This window comes from Lethenteron reissneri, chromosome 11, assembly GCF_015708825.2.
Source record: "Lethenteron reissneri isolate LAM-NWPU_2019-01 chromosome 11, ASM1570882v1, whole genome shotgun sequence".
NCBI lineage: Eukaryota > Metazoa > Chordata > Hyperoartia > Petromyzontiformes > Petromyzontidae > Lethenteron > Lethenteron reissneri.
Window position 1 is genome coordinate 4,745,081 of NC_083789.1, and position 18,986 is coordinate 4,764,066.

Below are 18,986 nucleotides of genomic sequence, written 5' to 3' on the forward strand. Positions count from 1 at the left end.
TAATAATAATGATAATCAAGAGGGTAGTGGGAGCGTGGCGGAGCCGGAGTGTTGTGGGCTCCATTTCCCATCACCGGCAGGTGAGGAGGCATGGTGGTGGTGGGTGGTGGTGGGTGGTTGTTGTGGTGGTGGTGGTGGTGGTGCTGATGTTAGTGGTTGCCTATGCTGCTGCAGGAGGATCAACGCCTTGCGGGGAGACGCAGTCGAGGCTGATGGAGCGGACGGGTGGCTCCCAGGACCCCCCCTTTTCCCGGCTCAAGTGGAGCCCCATGATCATCCCGCTCAGGGATGAGTTCGAAATCACGATGCCTCCTCATTGCAGAGAGACCGACATTCGCGCTTGGCGCCACGAACCATTGGGAGGTGGAATTCGCGGCAGCCAAAGAGTCCAGGAGCCTCCGATGCCAAGAGATTTTTTTTTTGTTGTAAAGAAATATTTGAGTAATAATAATAATTAAACGATGATAAAGAATAAACAGCCAGGGGCGCACGCAACGGCCCCTTGTGTTAACACGCGTCATCGTGGCGCTGTGCAATTGGGCCCCCTGCGGTGTTTGCGCCAGATTTTCGCCAAAATGTACTCGGTCAAAAAATTTTTTTTTGGGAAATTTAAACAAATAAATAACCAGATTTTTTTACAAATATATATCACACGAATCTACGTTCCATTTGTCGCGGCGCTGCTGGTTAAAGGCCTCCCCCTGTGACGTGTCGGTAGTGGTGGTGGGTTGTTTGACCATACTCTTAGGGTTTTTCGCTAAAGTCACGTAGGTAAAAAATACAATTAAAAATTACTAAAAGTAATGATAGAAACAAAATAAAATATTAAAAATCACGACGTTTCGGAGGCAACACAAGTCTCCGTCATCACGTGTATCACTTGATACAGTAAACTTAGCTGTGACGGTCCCATCTGATGACGGAGACTTGTGTTGCCTCCGAAACGTCGTGATTTATTATTTTATTTCCATTACTATTTTTAGTAATTTTTAATTCTATTTTTTAACTACGTGACTTTACCGGGAAAAAAAACTTAAGAGTATGAATTCTTACAGTCACGAAAGCTTCAAATCTAGAATTTTTGACCTTACGTCACCACGTTTGTCAGGAGTCAGTCAGGATTAATTGTGGTCACGTGGGAGGGCCCGGGAATTAGATTTTTTTTCCTCTCGAAAGTCACTCGCCCACTGTTGCCAGGAGTTGAACTCGGCTCGCCGAAGTCCGTGGCTCATCACGCAAACGTCCGCGCGTCATCATTTGTGAGCAATCATAAACGCCGTGCACAAATAGGAATGCATCTCGATTTGGAGCTTTCGTGACTGCAGGAATCCATACTCTTTGGTTCTTTCGGTAAAGTCACGGAGATGGAAATAAAATAAAATAAAACAAATCACGACGGTCGCTTGTGTTGCGTTCGAAACGTCGTGTTTTGTTTTATTTTATTTCTAACTTCGTGACTTTACCGAAAGAAACCAAAGAGGAGGAATACATCTGTGACATCGGTGTGCAAGTTAAGGGTGCCAGACGTCGGTTGTGATCTTTATCTGATCCGCCAACCCCGTCAGCAGTCGAATTGAAGGGGGTGGGGGGTGGAAGAAGAGATACGTACGGTGCGAAAGAAGTTCAACATACGTACAAGAACGAGATGACAGAGATGGGATTGAGAGGTAGGAAAGAGATGACAGAGGAGAGAGATGGCTGAGTATGATGGGAGGGACGGACAGAGAGTTAGGATATTGAGAAGACAAAGATGAGATGAAGAGAGAGAAAGCAGCGAGTGAATATAAAGTTGCGTGAATAGAGAGGAGGGAGAGACGGAAGGGAGATGCTACGAGAGATGATAAAGACGAGAGGTAAACAGAGAGAGAGGTGGAGGAGAGAAGACGGTGTGGAAGTGAATACAGAGGAGAGTGGAGAGAGGGGGAGAAGGAGAGGCGAGAGAGAGATGAGGGTTTGAGAGTGGGGGGGAGGGGGAGAGCGGAGTGAGACATTATCTGCCAATACCTCTCATCGCTGATGCAAAGCAGTGTTGCCTCTAATTACGACTACATCAGCTCGGCAAAGGGGAGGGTAGGGTAGGGTGAGCGCGGATAACACTCCCTCGGTGATACTTCCCGCAGCGATGTCAGTGCGCGTTGAACTTCATTCGCACCGTACGTAGCCAAACGTAGCCAATGGGAGGTTAGAGCAGCCAACCGTGCTGATCCGTGCAGTCAGTGGACGCGAACTTCTCCCTCCCACCCGCCCGGCGTCGAGGAGGAGGTGCCGTGCCTTGCTCGCCACGATCACTGTTTCATGGCTTTATTTTGGTGATTTCGAAAAGTTTACTGGTTTGGCCACGTTTGTTTGTTTGTTGTAGTACGGAGTAAGACTGATGGTCTTAAACTAAGCTGTCTTGTGGTTGTTGTTGTTGTTTGACTTGCATCCTACTGGGATTTTTGCACACAACGTTGGTGTACGGTGATTTTTTCTGCAATATTTTGCTGTCTTTTCTTGGATTTTCTGTTTGCACTTAGTCACATAGTCACTTTAAGATGTTTTCTTGTTCATGTTTTTGTTTTTTGTTTGTTGCGGTTGCACCCAATTCAAGAGCCTAATGGCTCACAGGGCTATACCTAATAAATGAACTTGAACTTGAGAGGGCGGTACAGCGAGTGGACTGATCGCCATCTGTTTCCGCCTTTACGGGGATTGAGGGTTTGCCCCCCCCCCCACACACGTTTCTGACCGCTACCTCTCCCATGTGGTACAACAGAGACGACTCCTCATCGCAACAGCTCGTCATCGGTGTAGCGACAGGCGACCTGTTTTTTGAGAAGAGAAAAATGTGTCCGACGACTCTCGTGACTGAATAAGTTAAATAAGTTTGTATTTATTATGAATAATTAATAATAAACAATAATTAGTAACAATTATTAATAATGATGAACAATAATTAGTATTAATAAGCCGCGTCCTATGGCACCCCTGCACATTGGCGGTCATCTTGCCCCCCCCCCCCCCGCCGCTCTCCGCGTCACTGCTGCCCCCTTTTTCTGTTTGCGTCACTAGCTCTGAACCGCCACCGCTGATCACGTGCGTGGTCAACCACGTGGTCAACCATGTGGTCAACCACGCACGGGATAAAATAAATAATGAAATGTGTGTAGGGGGGGGCGCGGTGAGGGGTGGGTTGGGGGGGGGCACGGGAGGTGGAGTGGGGGGGGGGACACGCGAAGGGGTGAGGTGGGGGCACACGTGGGGGGGGAGACGCGCGAAGGGGTGAGGTGGGGGCACACGTGCGGGGGGGGGCACGTAGGGGGTGAGGTGGGGGCACGCGGGGGGGGGTGATGGCACGCGGGGGGTGAGGTGGGGGCACACGCGGGGGGGGCACGTAGGGGGTGAGGTGGGGGCACGCGGGGGGGGTGATGGCACGCGGGGGGTGAGGTGGGGGCACGCGGGGGGTGAGGTGGGGGCACACGTGGGGGGTGGTGGGGGGCACACGCGGTGGGGGGGAGGGGGGCGCTGTTTTCCAACTAAATTAACACCGAGCGATCAGCTCGTTCCCGGGTGGCTCTGCGTGTTCGCGCGAGCGGCGCTCGTGATCGTCTCCTAATTCCCAGAATCGTGGCGCGTCGCGCTCGGCGTTATGCGAACCACATGGCGCGTCACTCGTTCGCTTCGTTAGCCCGCCCCGCCTGTCAATTCCGACTCGCGCGGAGTAGAACGACGGCGAACGGGCTCAGATTTGTTTTAAATTATTGTTACTTTTCTTTTTAATTCGTTCCCCCTTCCACTCACTCCTCGCACGTTTTGTACAAAAAAGCGAAGCCACTCGGATTTTCGTCAAGGGACATTCCTGCAACGCGTTCACGGTGACGCGTGCGCGCGTGTGTGTGTGTGTGCGTGTGGGGAGCGGTGGTGCAGCGGTTAGCGCGCTGCGCTACGAACCCGGCGACACGGGTTCGATTCCCGCTCACGGCCAACACCAGTGACGATTATCTGAACCGGTTCCGGGCCTCCCCTAGGTCGACTCAGCCTCCACCATCATCTCCCCCCCCCCACCCACCCATCACCACCGCCATCACCACCCCCAACATCACCACCCCCAACATCACCTCCACCATCACCCACCAACCCATCACCACCCCCAACATCACCTCCACCATCACCCACCAACCCATCACCACCGCCATCACCACCCCCAACATCACCTCCACCATCATCCACCACCGCCATCACCACCCCCACCATCACCCTCCCCCCTCACCACCGCCATCACCACCCCCACCATCACCCCCCCCCCACCACCGACCCATCACCACCGCCATCACCACCCCCAACATCACCTCCCCCATCGCTGCACGCTCAGCCGAGCTCCCCAGGTGGACCAGATGATTGAAGTTTGAATAAAGGCGAGATTAATAAAAAGAGAGGTCTCTGTAGAGATGGTTGATGGATCCGTCACTGTCTCCTTTGTTACCTGACAGGTGCGCATTCGCACGTGTGCCCGCAAAGATAAAGGTCCCCCGTATAGACTTAACAGACTGTCGGGGCAAGTGCTGTTAGCGAGTGGCTAACAAAGCCACACACACGGCGGCCGCCTTTGTCTCCCGAATGTTTACTACACATCGCACCGAGTACTCATTTGAGCACGAACACACGCACACTCAGGTAGACACACACACACACTCAGGTAGACACAAACACACTCAGGTAGACACATACACAATCTGATATACACACACACACTCAGGTAGACACACACACAATCAGATATACACACACACACTCAGGTAGACACACACACACACTCAGGTAGACACACACACACTCAGGTAGACACACACACACACACACTCAGGTAGACACACACACACTCAGGTAGACACACACACACACACACTCAGGTAGACACAAACACACTCAGGTAGACACATACACAATCAGATATACACACACACACACTCAGGTAGACACACACACAATCAGATAGACATACACAAACACACAGGTAGACACACACACACACTCAGGTAGACACACACACAACAACAACAACCGCCATTCGCCACTAAGTGGCGGTGACGTCACCACGACGCTTGTGCCAGGCCATGTGCACCTTGAGACCACGTGAAGTGTCGAACGCCCGCTGGCAGGAGGTCACGGGGCAGACCCAGCAGGTGCCACGGGTCGACTGACTGAGATGACCGAGATGACTGGCTGATGCACCACCTGTGCCCCCTACTGTACCAACTTGCTGTGCTTTAGCCACCTGGCGCTCCGCTCGTTGTTGTGAGCGTCGCTCCTCCGCCCTCCGTTATTGTTGGAGGGCGACTGCCTCCAACTGCCCAGTAGCGTCCTTCACGAGCCTCCTCCACAGAGGCCGATCTTGACACCGCTGGTACCAGTCATCGGCAAGTCCACTCAGCTCCACGTACTCATGTACCACATCACTCCATCTCTTCTCTAGCCCGTGCCGCGCCCGTTTAGCCCCCTCGATCCGGCCAAACAGAAGCTGCTTGGGCATTCGGTCGCTGGGGCATGCGGGCTACGTGACCTAGCCAACGCAACCTTGCCTGCCGGAGGAGCTCACCGATGGCCCTGTGTCCAGATCTTACAAAGGATCCGTGAGCCGGTCACACAATCCAGTGTGGTTAAACTCAGGATGGATCGTAGGCAGGCCAGCCTGAATGATTCAAACCCGGCGTAGGTGTGTCTTTAAATGGGGGGGGGGGGGGTCCATGTTTCGCAAGCACAGAGGAGAGAAGGTTCAACTGTGGCCGAGAATCTTCTTGGTTCTTTCGGTAAAGTCACGCAGAAGGGAAATAATAAAATAATAAAAATAAAACATAATAAAATCATTCTCACGACGCTTCGGCCACAACGCAAGCAGCCGTCCTCAGGTGAAGAACAGGCTTGTCGATAAGACAGAGTCTGAATGACACGTCCTGGGCTTGGAGCGTCTATTTAAGCTGGGAGGGAGGAGGAAGAGCGCCTTGACAAAATAATTTGCATATGGCCCAGAATATCCAGCGCTTCTGCGTCAAGCGACAGGCCGGAGTAGCTTGACGCAGCCGATGACAAAGATGATTCGGAGTGAGACCTCTGCTTGCCAACCCGGAGCTGGTCATGAGCGCCATGCCCACGTGTGAGAACTCCTCCACCTTCCATAGAGCTGCCCGCACAACTCACGGGGCAGTTGAGTGGACGAAGCGTTTGATGGCACGTGGGCGGATATTTCTTTTCGTGCCACTGATGGTCAGGCTCCTTCCTCTTGGGTGGCACGCTCCAGGTTCAGCGGCAGAGCCTCCGTCTCTCCTTCTCAGAGTGAGCCATAATTCAGCATATGAACAGCATATGTAACGTATACAAAGACAAAGGTTAACCGTGTAGCCTGAATATACTTTTGAGGCCAAGTGCTGTTAGAGAGCAAATATGAAGGCCGGCACGGCACACGAGGAAATGGGTGGCCAGCGCCACGCCCGGCCGCCTTTGTCTCTCTCGTGGCAATATTTACACACCGCGCCAGATACAGTCCACATTTGTGGCTGAGTCGACATAGAGGAGAGGGGGGGCAGGACCGGTTCAGATAATCGTCACTAGTGTTGGCCGTGAGCGGATATCGAACTCGGGTCGCCGGGTTGGTCGCGCAGGGCGCTAACCACTGCGCCACCGCTCCTCACAGCTGACACACACACGCACACACATGCATTCATGCAACACGAAGACACATGCACACGCTAAAAAAACACGCGAACGCCGCGTTCACGCATCCCTAGAGACTTGCGGCTGTTGGTTGAGCCCTATCAGCGAGCGCCTATTAAGGGCGGCAATGCCAAATACAAATACAAAGATCCCCCATATAGCCTGGGTAGACTTGTGGGGAAAGTGCTGTGAGCGAGCACGAACTCTGCATCCAGCACCAAAGACAACGATCACCCGTGTAGCCTGCACAGACTGTTGGGACAAGTGTTGTTAGCGAGTAGCACCTATGAAGGCCTTAGACACCAAAGACAAAGGTTCCTTCCCCCCTCCACGTGTAGCCTGCACAGACTGTTGGGGCAAGTGTTGTTAGCGAGTAGCACCTATGAAGGCCAGAGACACCAAAGACAAAGATGCCTCCCCCTCCCCGTGTAGCCTTAACAGACTGTTAGGGCAAGTGCTGTTAGCGAGTAGCACCTATGAAGGCCAGAGACACCAAAGGCAAAGATTCCTTCCCCCCTTCCCGTGTAGCCTTAACAGACTGTTGGGGCAAGTACTGTTAGCGAGTGGCACCTATGAAGGCCGGAACGGCGGGCGATGTGGTGGGTGGGTGGGTGGCCAGCACCACCCACGGACCCACGCACGCGCCCTCTCCATCCCTCGCCGGACCGTCCGCCTTTGTCTCCCCCCACTGACAACTCTTGACAGCAGTTTAAGGGAAAGATTATGTATGTACGCATGTTGAACTTCTTTCAGAAGGGAACCTCGTGAGATTAGGAGAATTATCAGGAGGAGGAGGAGGGGGGGGAGGAAAAAAATCCCGTAAAGCTCAGAGCTTCTTGCTGAGTATTTATTAATTTATTTTCAGAAACGAAAAGTTGATCGTTTTTGCAGAAGACGCGGAGACTTGGAAGAGGAGGAGGAGGGTGGGTGGGTGGGGAGCGGACAGTCTCCTCTCGGGAGGTCCCCGCGAGATGGAACCCCGGAGTATTCCCCTCTCTTTGAAACGGAGCCAGAGTGCGGTCAATTTGTATTGCAACGAATTGCAACGGGGAGTGTAATTTACTGGGAATGTGTGTGTGTGGGGGGCGCGCGCGCGCGTGTGTGTGTGTGTGAGAGCGATTGGGAGCGGTGGTGCAATGGTTAGCGCACTGCGCTACGAACCCGGCGACCCGAGTTCGATTCCCGCTCACGGCCAGCACCAGTGGCGATGATCTGAGCCGGTTCTGAGCCTCCCCTAGGTCGACTCAGCTTCAAATGAGTACCTGGTGCGGTGTGTAAAACATCGCCACTGGGGAGACAAAGGCGGTCGGGCGTGTAGCTGGCCACCCACTCCCTCGTACGCCATTTCGACCTTCATAGGTGCTCGCCAACAGCACTTGCCCCAACAGTCCGTTAAGGCTACACGGGGGATCTTTGCATTTGTCTTTGTGTCGAGAGCGGTGGCGCAACGGTTAGCGTTGCTGTGCGCTAAGAACCCGGCGACCCGAGTTCGATTCCCGCTCACGGCGACCAACACCAGTGACGATTATTTGAACCGGTTATGGGCCTCCTCCAGATCGATTCAGCCTCAAATTAGCAGTTAGTCGCCACTAGAAAGACAAAGACGGCCGGCAATGTTGCTGGCCACCCACCCCCTCGTGTGCTGTGTCGGCCTTCATAGGCGTTCGCAAACAGCACTTGCCCCAACAGTCTGTGAAGGCTATATGGGCGGGATCTTTGTCTTAGTTCATGCGTGTGCCGTGTTGTATTTGTGCGGGTGTGTGTATGTTGTGTATGTACGTTCGTGTGTGTGTGCTTGTACACCGTGTGGTATGTGTGTGGGTTAGTGTGCGTGTGTGAGTATGAATGTGTACATGAGTGTGTGTGTACGTGTATACGTGTGTTTATATGCACGTGTGTGTGTTCAATGCAATGTATGTGTGTGTGTTTGAGTTTCTTTATATGGGAGTGTGTGTGTTCGCCTGTTCAGGGAGAGGTGGTGCAATGGTTAGCGCACTGCGCTACGAACCCGGCGACCCCAGTTCGATTCCCGCTCACGACCGGATAGCAGCGGCGAATATCTGAACCGGTCCTGGCCCTACCCTGGGTCGACTCAGCCTCAAATAAGTACCTGGTGCGGTGTGTGAACATCGCCACTCGGGGGGAGACAAAGGCGGTCGGGCGTGGTGCTGGCCACCCACCTCCTCCTGAACCGTACCGACGTTCATGAGTACTCGCTAACAGCACTTGCCCCAACTGTCTGTGCAAGGCTATACGGGGGATCTTTGTTCTTGTGCATGCATGTGGGGAGCGGCGGGTGTAGTGGTCAGCGCACTGCCCTTCACCGACACTGGCCATCGTGGTGAAGTATGGTCAAACAAACCCCGCAGTGGGATTGACAGAGTTGTAAATCATCATTACTGATCGATCATCATCGTCGTCATCTCCGCCCACCGCCACTCTCACTCAATCTCGCACCTCCTCCAATCAACATCATCACCCGCCTCCCATCAACACCCTCTCACCTCTTCCAAGCCCTTCCTTCCTGCCTCCCCCATCATCATCATCATCACCACCCCCGCCCCCACCCCCCCTCCACCACATCCTCCATCCTCTCCACCCACACGCGACGAGGAGGAGGAGGATGTCACCTAATGCCCATGATTGCTTCACCTGCCACTCGGAAGTCGTCGTTCGCCCCCCCTCCTCCCCCCCATTGTTGTCAGGGTCCGTCGCGACCCTGCGGCGAAAACTTCGCGGTGGGGGCGAAGGGGTGGGGGGTGGAGGGTGGAGGGGGGAGGGGCGGAGGGGGATAGTGGAGGGGGGAGGGGGGGTGTGCGGGGGGAGGAGGAGGGTGTGCGGGGGGGGCTCAAGTTGTCGCTGCTCTGGACAAGGCCATCCAGGCACCACCCGCGGTCGGTGACGTCACCCCGAGGCTAAAGGCTCAAGAGCCCCAAGCGGCTCAAGGGGAGCCACACGTTTCGAGGGGGGACGGGGGGGTTGAGGGTTGGGGGTGAGCATGGTTTACGTGGTATGAAGGAAGGGACCCGTTGCCCGAAACGTCGCGTCACAACTATTGCCGAGTGAATGTGTTCGGATGTATTTCGTTCGTGTTTAGTTTTCTCATCCACTGGACATCTGTAAAAGAAAAATTAAGAACTTTTATAGCTCATCGGATTCCTGCAGCGTCAACGCACATTCTGAGCTGTGGGCAGTGGCAGGAGCGCACGTGTTGACGCCGCGTCTGGCAGCAAGGAGCGGGGACCCTGGGTTCGATGCCCGACTCTGGCGCGTGTGTGTGGTGTGTGTGGGGTGTTTGTGTGGTGTGTGTGTGGGATTCGTGGGGTATTTGTGTGGTGTTTGTGTGGTGTGTGTGCTGTTGGTGGGGTGTTTGTGTGGTGTGTGGGGTGTGTGTGGGGTGTTTGTGTGGTGCGTGTGGTGTGTGTGGGGTGTGTGTGGTGTGTGTGTGGGGTTCGTGGGGTGTTTGCGTGGTGTTTGTGGGGTGTTTGTGTGGTGTTTGTGTGGTGTGTATGGGGTGTGTGTGGGGTTTTTGTGTGGTGTGTGTGGTGTTGGTGTGGTGTTTGCGTGGTGTGTGTGGGGTGTTTGCGTGGTGCGTGTGATATTGGTGGGGTGTTTGCGTGGTGCGTGTGGCGTTCGTGTGGTGTTTGCGTGGTGTGTGTGGTGTTGGTAGAATGTTCTCCCTTGGTGCGGTGCATCTGCCCGTCATCTCAAGTCAGTCGACCCATGGCCACCTGGGCCAGTCCCGTGACCTCCTGCCAGCGGGCGTGCGACACTTCACGTGGCCTTGACGTGCACGTGGCCTGGCACAAGCGCCTTGGTGGTGACGGCCGACACTTGGTGGCGAATGGCCGTTGTTGTTGTGGTGGTGGTGGTGGTTGTTGTTGTGTGCGCGTGTTGAGGCTACGCGGGGCATCTTTGTGTGTGCGTGTTGTTGAGAGGAGCGGTGGTGTAGTGGTTGGCGCACTGCACTACGAACCTGGCGACCCGAGTTCGATTCCCGCTCACGGCCACCAACACTAATGACGATTATTTGAACCGGTCATGGGCCTTCCCTCTACGTCGACTCAGCCTCGAATGAGTACCTGGTACGGTGTGTCGTAAACATCGCCACAAGGGAGACAAAGGCGGCCGGGCGTGGCGCTGGCCACCCACTCGTGCACTACTTGCTAACAGCACTTGCCACCAACAGTCTGCTAAGGCTACACGGGGGATCTTTGTCTTTGTCTCTCTGCGGATAGTCCGGTTTCCACCCATCGCTGAATAACTCCGGCACAATGTAACCGAGTCTTGGCCAAACATCGCAATGCCGAGAAATACCTGCAAATTTGAGAAACTTACCCGAAAATTGCTTCTAATTGGCATGACGCAGCAGCAGCAGCAGCGTCCCTCCCGACTACAGAATCCTGGCAGGACCCTCCTGAGAAAGCCTTTAGCCTCAGTGGGGATTTCCTGCGTGGCTAAACACGCGCGGTCATAATGATGATACACCATCAAGTATTTTGTTGGGGTGAGATCGCGTAAATGCAACTGTATCGTAGGCCCTTCCTCCGCCCGACACGGGCAAATCGGCAAGGCTTCGCCGGAAAACCTGATGCGCAAATTGAGAATTTTTTAACAAATTCCTGCGGAGGGAGCTGGTAGGAACGTTGGGTTGCTCGGTCAATGGCCAGGGTCATCGGCGGCGTGGTGTATTCCGCAAATATGCCCGACTGTGAGGGCGAGCACAAGCCGGCTTGAGTAGGTTAAACGTTGAGTTTTATAAGGGCACCACGGGGTGACCAGCCCCTCCCCACCCAGCCCCACACCTCCCACCCCCCACCCAGCCCCACCCTCTCAACCCAGCCCCTCCCCACCTTCCCCACCCAGCCCTCCCCACCCTCCCCTCCCCACCCAGCCCCACCCTCCCCAACCAGCCCCTCCCCACCCTCCCCACCCAGCCCCTCCCCACCCTCCCCTCTCCACCCAGCCCCATTCCTCCCATTTTTGGATGCACGACGGACGGACGGACACAATAATCCCTACCCAGCCCCTCCCCACCCTCCCCTCTCCATCCAGCCACATCCCTCCCATTTTTGGATGCACGAGGGACGGACACAATAATCCCCTGTGGGCTGGTGGAACCAGGAGGTTCCTACCAGTAAAAAAGACTCTCCAGCACTATGCGACTTGTGGCCATCCAGAACAGACCCGTACAACATGTGACGACACAGCGGCCCGATCCACACAAACGAAGGCGACATCACGACTATGCACGACTCAGATGTCTCCGGACGCGAAGTCACCTGGGCTTGCCCACCTGAATGTGAAAGTGTAGCCGTCTCTCTGCATCTACATCGGTAGCCCGTACAGAATACGAAGAACAAGACAGAGTCGTGAGGCTTTTTGCCGTGAACGGAGCGAAATTGAGCTCGTTCGAGTGCTCAGATTGTGAACGTCACCGTGGGTTTTCCTCCCGAAAACAAAGTTCAAAGTTCATTTATTAGATATAGCCCTGTGCAGCCATTCGGCTCTTGAATCGGGTGCAACCGCAACAAACAAAAACATGAACAAGAAAACATCTTAAAGTGACTATGTGCAAACAGAAAATCCAAGAAAAGACAACAAAATATTGCAGAAAAAAATCACCGTACACCAACCCTGTGCAAAAATCCCAGTGAGATGCAAGTCAAACAACAACAACAACCACAAGACAACTTAGATTAAGGCCATCAGTCTAACTATGTAGTCGTCACGAACTGAGCCCCTTCTGTTCCACGTGACGCACCTCACTGATGGGCCGTGTCGGGTGGAGGAAGATGCACGACACACTTCACATTCACAACAATAACCTCATCGCGAATAATATTGCTTTTGCGAAAGCGTTTAATAATTACGACAATAATACCACGATAATTGTGACAGTCAACACAGGCTATTGAACGCGTCGAGACCAAACGGGGGGGGGGGACATAGCGGTACGGTACAACAATAGAGTTTGCCACACTCTCGCTGCTCCTGCCTTCCGCTGTCGAAGTTGCACCCTCCCCGTGTCTCGACACATCGTGGAGCGCGCACACCCCCACGCGCTGTCCAGGCCCAGCGTCCACTTCGCTTCCGAAACCCATCGCGCCTTTGGGTCGTGGGTGCACGCCGGGTGGATGGGTCGTGGGGGCGTGGGTCGGAAAAGCAAAATAAAAATACGTGATATTAAAAAAACAACTTTTTTTTAAACACGCTTTGATGAAATGTACCGTACTCGTAATGGCAGAACTCTACGACTCCAGGAAGTGGCCCCGAAGCTTGCCACAACGTGAGAGGCTGTGGGCAATTACATCCAACGTCAGTTTACCGTGAACAATTAGAGCCAAGCCGAAACATAACATATACAAAATAATTTTTTTAATTTATGATAGAATATAGTATTGTCATGAGTATGACAAAAGTATACCAAGTTTGCAGTCGATACCACATTGGGAAGTGGGTTAAAATTGAGTTACAATATTTGAGGATACAACAACGACAACAACAGAGTGAGTTAAATGAAAGCGTGTAATGAGCGCCATTTTTATTTTATTCTTCTTCTTCAGAATTCAGTGAGAAAATCGATGTGTGCCAAGAGCCGCAGTGCACGTGAGACGCGAGACGTCGGGGTCCGTAATGAAACAGCCGTCACGAAGCCGTCTCTGAAGAGCCGCATGCAGATCCAGAGCCGCGGGTTCCCGAACTCTGCCCATGGTAAACTGGACTTCCATGGTGAACTAGAGTTCCATGGTGAAATAGACTTCCATGGTAAACTGGACGTGCATGCTGAAATGAACTTACCTGGTGAACTGTACTCCCATGGTGAACTGGACTCCCATGGTGAACTGGACTTGCATGGTGAAATGGACTTACCTGGTGAACTGTACTCCCATGGTGAACTGGACTTCCATGGTGAACTGGACTTGCATGGTAAACTCGACTTCCATAGTGAACTGGACTTCCATGATAAACTGGAATTCCATGGTGAACTGGACTTCCATGGTGAAATGGACTTCCATGGTGAACTGGACTTCCATGGTAGAATGGACTTCCATGGTGAACTGGACTACCATGCCCGGGGCTTGGCAACCAAAACAACAACAAGAGACATCTTGTTGTTGTTGTGTTCGAATTTCAGGAGCCCGCACTCTGCAGTCCTTAAAGGAGCCACCGCACGCGGCTCCGTAGCCGTCAGGCTGCTGTGACCCTGGTGCGGAGAGTCGCTTCGGCGGATTGGAAGCGAAGGGGAATGAATTGAAGCCCGCGTGGGATTCACACTCACGGGGTGTGAAATACAGGAAGTGGCGGTGCGAGGTGGTGAGGGAGGGGCGGGCGGGCAGGGGGCTCGTGTGGAGGGAGGCGGGGTGAGTGTGGTGGTGAGGGTGGGGTGAGTGTGGTGGTGAGTGTGGGGGTAGGGGAGGGGAGGGGGGTGAGTGTGGAGGGAGAGGGGGTGAGTGTGGAGGGGAGGAGGGGTGAGTGTGGTGGTGAGTGTGGGGGTCGTGGAGGGGAGGGGGGTGAGTGTGGTGGTGAGTGTGGGGGTCGTGAAGGGGGGTGAGTGTGGTGGTGAGTGTGGGGGTAGGGGAAGGGGGAAGGGAGGGGGGGTGAGTGTGGTGGTGAGTGTGGGGGTCGTGGAGGGGAGGGGTGAGTGTGGAGGGGAGGGTGGGGGTAGTGGAGGGGGTGAGTGTAATGGTGAGTGTGGGGGTCGTGGAGGGGAGGGGGTGAGTGTGGGGGTAGTGGAGGGGAGGGGGGTGAGTGTGGTGGTGAGTGTGGATGAAGTGGAGGGGAGGGGGGTGAGTGTGGTGATTGTGGGGGTGATGGGAGGGGTGGGTGGGTGGCTGACGATGATGCATGGGTATCTGACGGTCTCAGACCTGCATATTTGGCCTGGTGAGTCACGTTACTGTATAAACACGTCGAGTGGATGGGGGGGAGACGGGGGGGGGAGACGGGGGGGAGTTACGGATGGAGTCAAAGCGGAGATTTGCGGATTGCGGACGAGATACAGGGGATGCAATGCAAAGGAGCATCATCGTGACCATCAGCAGTAGCATCAGCTGCAGCAGCAGAAGCATCATCAGCGTTGTGATCATCAACAACAGCAGCATCATCATCATGTTGATAATGATAACGATGATTATAATCAGCAGTATAATCATCAGCATCATCAGCAGCAGTGTCATCAGCAGCAGCATCATCTAAGCTAAACAGTTTTTATTTATTTTACCAGGTCAGGCCCACTGAGCTGTAAAGTGATCTGTCAGAAGCGACCTGGCCATCTCAAATGACAGCTGAACGAAGTGGCTTATCACGTGGTCATTTACAGCAGCCGCCAAATACAGGAAACGCGTGGTGACGTTGATTCTAAATGCGGAGCGAAAAACAGGAGGACCCGGAGAAAAATCCACGCGACCACGGGGAGAGAGAGAGACACGCAAACTCCAAATATACAGCAGCAGGCATCGTCAGGGTCGGGATCGAACCCACCACCTCCTGCACACCAGGCGAGATAGTTAACATCTCCTAGCCACCGTGATGATGAGAGAGAGAGAGACACGCAAACTCCAAATATACAGCAGCAGGCATCGTCAGGGTCGGGATCGAACCCACCACCTCCTGTACACCAGGCGAGGTAGTTAACATCTCGTAGCCACCGTGATGATGATGATGATGATGCGAGAGAGACACGCAAACTCCAAATACACAGCAGCAGGCATCGTCAGGGTCGGGATCGAACCCACGACCTCCTGCACATCAGGCGAGGTAATTAACATCTCCTAGCCACCGTGATGATGATGATGAGAGAGAGACACGCAAACTCCAAATATACAGCAGCAGGCATCGTCAGGGTCGGGATCGACCGCACGACCTCCTGCACATCAGGCGAGGTAGTTAACATCTCCTAGTCACCGTGATGATGATGAGAGAGATACACGCAGACTCCAAATATACAACAGCAGGCATCGTCAGGGTCTGGATCGACCCCACGACCTCCTGCACACCAGGCGAGGTAGTTAACATCTCCTAGTCACCGTGATGATGATGAGAGAGAGACACGCAGACTCCAAATATACAGCAGCAGGCATCGTCAGGGTCGAGATCGACCCCACGACCTCCTGCACACCAGGCGAGGTAGTTAACATCTCCTAGCCACCGTGATGATGATGAGAGAAGCACGCAAACTCCACATAAACAGCAGCAGGCGTCAGGGTCGGGATCAAACCCACCACCTCCTGCACACCAGGCGAGGTAGTTAACATCTTCTAGCCACCATGATCATGAAAAAGAGAGACGCAAACTCCAAATAGACAGCAGCAGGCATCGTCAGGGTCGGGATCGACCCCACGACCTCCTGCACACCAGGCGAGGTAGTTAACATCTCCTAGCCACCGTGGCGTCCCAGCTCATCATCAAGAGGCAGCTGTTGCAAGCTCCCACGACTCATCGTTGCAAGCGAGGCTCTATCCCTGGTGCCTTGAGTGCTCAGCTGGTTACACACGAAAACAAAACCTGCGACTTTCCCGTTTGTGTTTAATGATTAATGCATGTCCATGTGCCACTTTCTTGTTATCGCGGTGGAGTCTGGAACTCCGTTGTTGTTTTTGCTGCCTTGCTCAAGCTTGATAAATCGGACCGTAATGAATGCATATATTATTTAGTGCATAATAGAGGTTGTTTTGGGTTAGATCGCGTAAATATATAAATGTTGCGTCGTTAAGCCCGCCACCACCCGACACAGCCAACTAGTAAGGGCTGTCACGTGAACAGAACGTGGCCAATTCGTCACTAGTACAGCACACTGCTGTGTTGGAGAGCCAAGCCACAACATTTACAATTTAGCGGCTTGCTTACAATGTTTGCACTCTTATCGTGTTGTTGTTGTAGTTGTTGTAGTAGTTGTTGTTGTAGTTGTTGTTGTAGTTGTTGTAGTAGTTGTTTTTGTAGTTGTTGTAGTTGTTGTTGTAGTTATTGTAGTTGTTGTTGTTGTAGTTGTTGTTGTTGTAGTTATTGTAGTTGTTGTTGTTGTATTTGTTGTAGTTATTGTAGTTGTTGTTGTAGTTGTTGTTGTAGTTGATGTTGTAGTTATTGTAGTTGTTGCTGTTGTAGTTGTTATTGTAGTTGTTGTTGTAGTTATTGTAGTTGTTGTTGTAGTTGTTGTTGTAGTTGCTGTTGTAGTTATTGTTGTTGTAGTTGTTGTAGTTGTTATTGTTGTAGTTGTTGTAGTTGTTGTTGTAGTTGTTATTGTAGTTGTTGTAGTTGTAGTTGTTATTGTTGTTGTAGTTGTTGTAGTTATTGTAGTTGTTGTTGTAGTAGTTGTTGTTGTAGTTGTTGTAGTTGTTATTGTTGTAGTTGTTGTAGTTGTTGTTGTAGTTGTTATTGTAGTTGTTGTAGTTGTTATAGTTGTTGTAGTTGTTATAGTTGTTCTAGTTGTTATAGTAGTTGTTATTGTTGTAGTTGTTGTTGTAGTAGTTGTTGTTGTAGTTGTTGTTGTAGTCGTTGTAGTTGTTGTTGTAGTTGTAGTTATTGTAGTTGTTGTAGTTGTAGTTATTGGTGTTGTTGTAGTTGTTGTTGTTGTAGTTGTTGTAGTTATTGTAGTTGTTGTTGTAGTTGTTGTAGTTGTTGTAGTTGTTGTAGTTGTAGTTATTGTAGTTGTTGTAGTTGTAGTTATTGTTGTAGTTGTAGTTATTGTTGTAGTTGTAGTTATTGTTGTTGTTGTTGTTGTAGTTATTGTAGTTGTAGTTATTGTAGTTGTAGTTATTGTTGTTGTTGTAGTTGTTGTACTGTTTGCTGTTGTAACTTGCTTACCCTCGCCCTGACTGGCCATCTGTGGGGGGGGGGGGGGGGGTTAAAAATAAAAACGCTTTATGGCTCATCGGATTACTCCTTGCGGCGGTCTAAGTAAAGATGCGGATCGCGACTGAGATTCCTCGCTCCAGTGTCGCCCTCTGGTGGTGCAGGAATCACAGAGCGCTCGCTCGATGTCTTCACGGTTACAGACTCCGCGTGTATCGGAATGCAGCACCGCCACCACCATCGTCGCAGTCGTCGTAACAATAATCTCATCTTATTACACGCTGTCAGTAAAAAATATGATAATTGTTTTTTTACCCTTCTATCTGGCAACAAAACTGACACCTTTTTTACAAGGAGTCATGTTTACATAGACCACAATACCTGTAGTTATATTGTTGCCAGATAGAAGGGTAAAAAACCAATTATCATATTTTTTTACTGGCAAATGAGGTTCCAATGGTGTAAATGCTTACCCCGAGCTCTCATACTCTGATGGTGCATTGTCTTTGAGTTGTGCGCCTTTTGGCATCATCTGGTCCAACCCATGTGAGACTAGGCTCTAAGGAAAGCTGTCTCGGGTGTGGACCAATCAACTTCAAGCACAGTACATACATTATCAGAGTTATGTTTTTTGTTTACATTACGATTGCAGGTATTGTGGTCTATGCAAACATGACTCCTTGTAAAAAAAGGTGTCAGTTTTGTTGCCAGATAGAAGGGTAAAAAAACAATTCTTATTACACGCTTTCTATTAACTCACTCTGTCTGTTGTTGTATCCTTGAATCTTGTAACTCTATTTTAACCCTCTTCCCAATGTGGTATCGACTGCAAACTTGGTATACTTATGTCATACCGATGACAATACTATATTATATCATTAAAAATAAAAACAAATATTTTTAAACATTATTTTTTAAATGTTATGTTTCGGCTTGGCTCTTATTGTCCACGCTCAACTGACGTTGGCTGTAATTGGCCACGCTCCCCTTACGTAATGGCAAGCTTCGGGGTCACTTCATGAAAGCGTGTTTTTAAAAACACTTCTTTTTAAATATCACTTATTTTTTCTTGAAATATAGAAAGTAAGACGGGGCTATCCAAAACGGTGATACAAATAGGGCGATGTCGAGGGCAGGGGCAGTGCAAGGGCCGATGGATCAGGGACCGTAACAGTGGGCACAGGCGGGTTCACTCAAATGTCATACTGGTAGGAACCTCCTGGTTACACCAGCCCACAGGGGATTATTGTGTCCGTCGTGCAGGGAGGGGCTGGATGGGGAGGGAGGGGCTGGGTGGGAAGGGTGGGGCTGGGTGGGGAGCGGAGGGTGGGGAGGGGCTGGGTGGGGAGGGTGGGGCGGGGCTGGGTGGGGAGGGGCTGGGTGGAGAGGGTGGAGAGGGGAGGGTGGGGAGGGGTTGGGTTGGGTGGGGCTGGGTGGGGAGGGGAGGGTGGGGAGGGTCTGGGTGGGGAGGGTGGGGAGGGTCTGGGTGGGGCTGGGTGGGGAGGGGC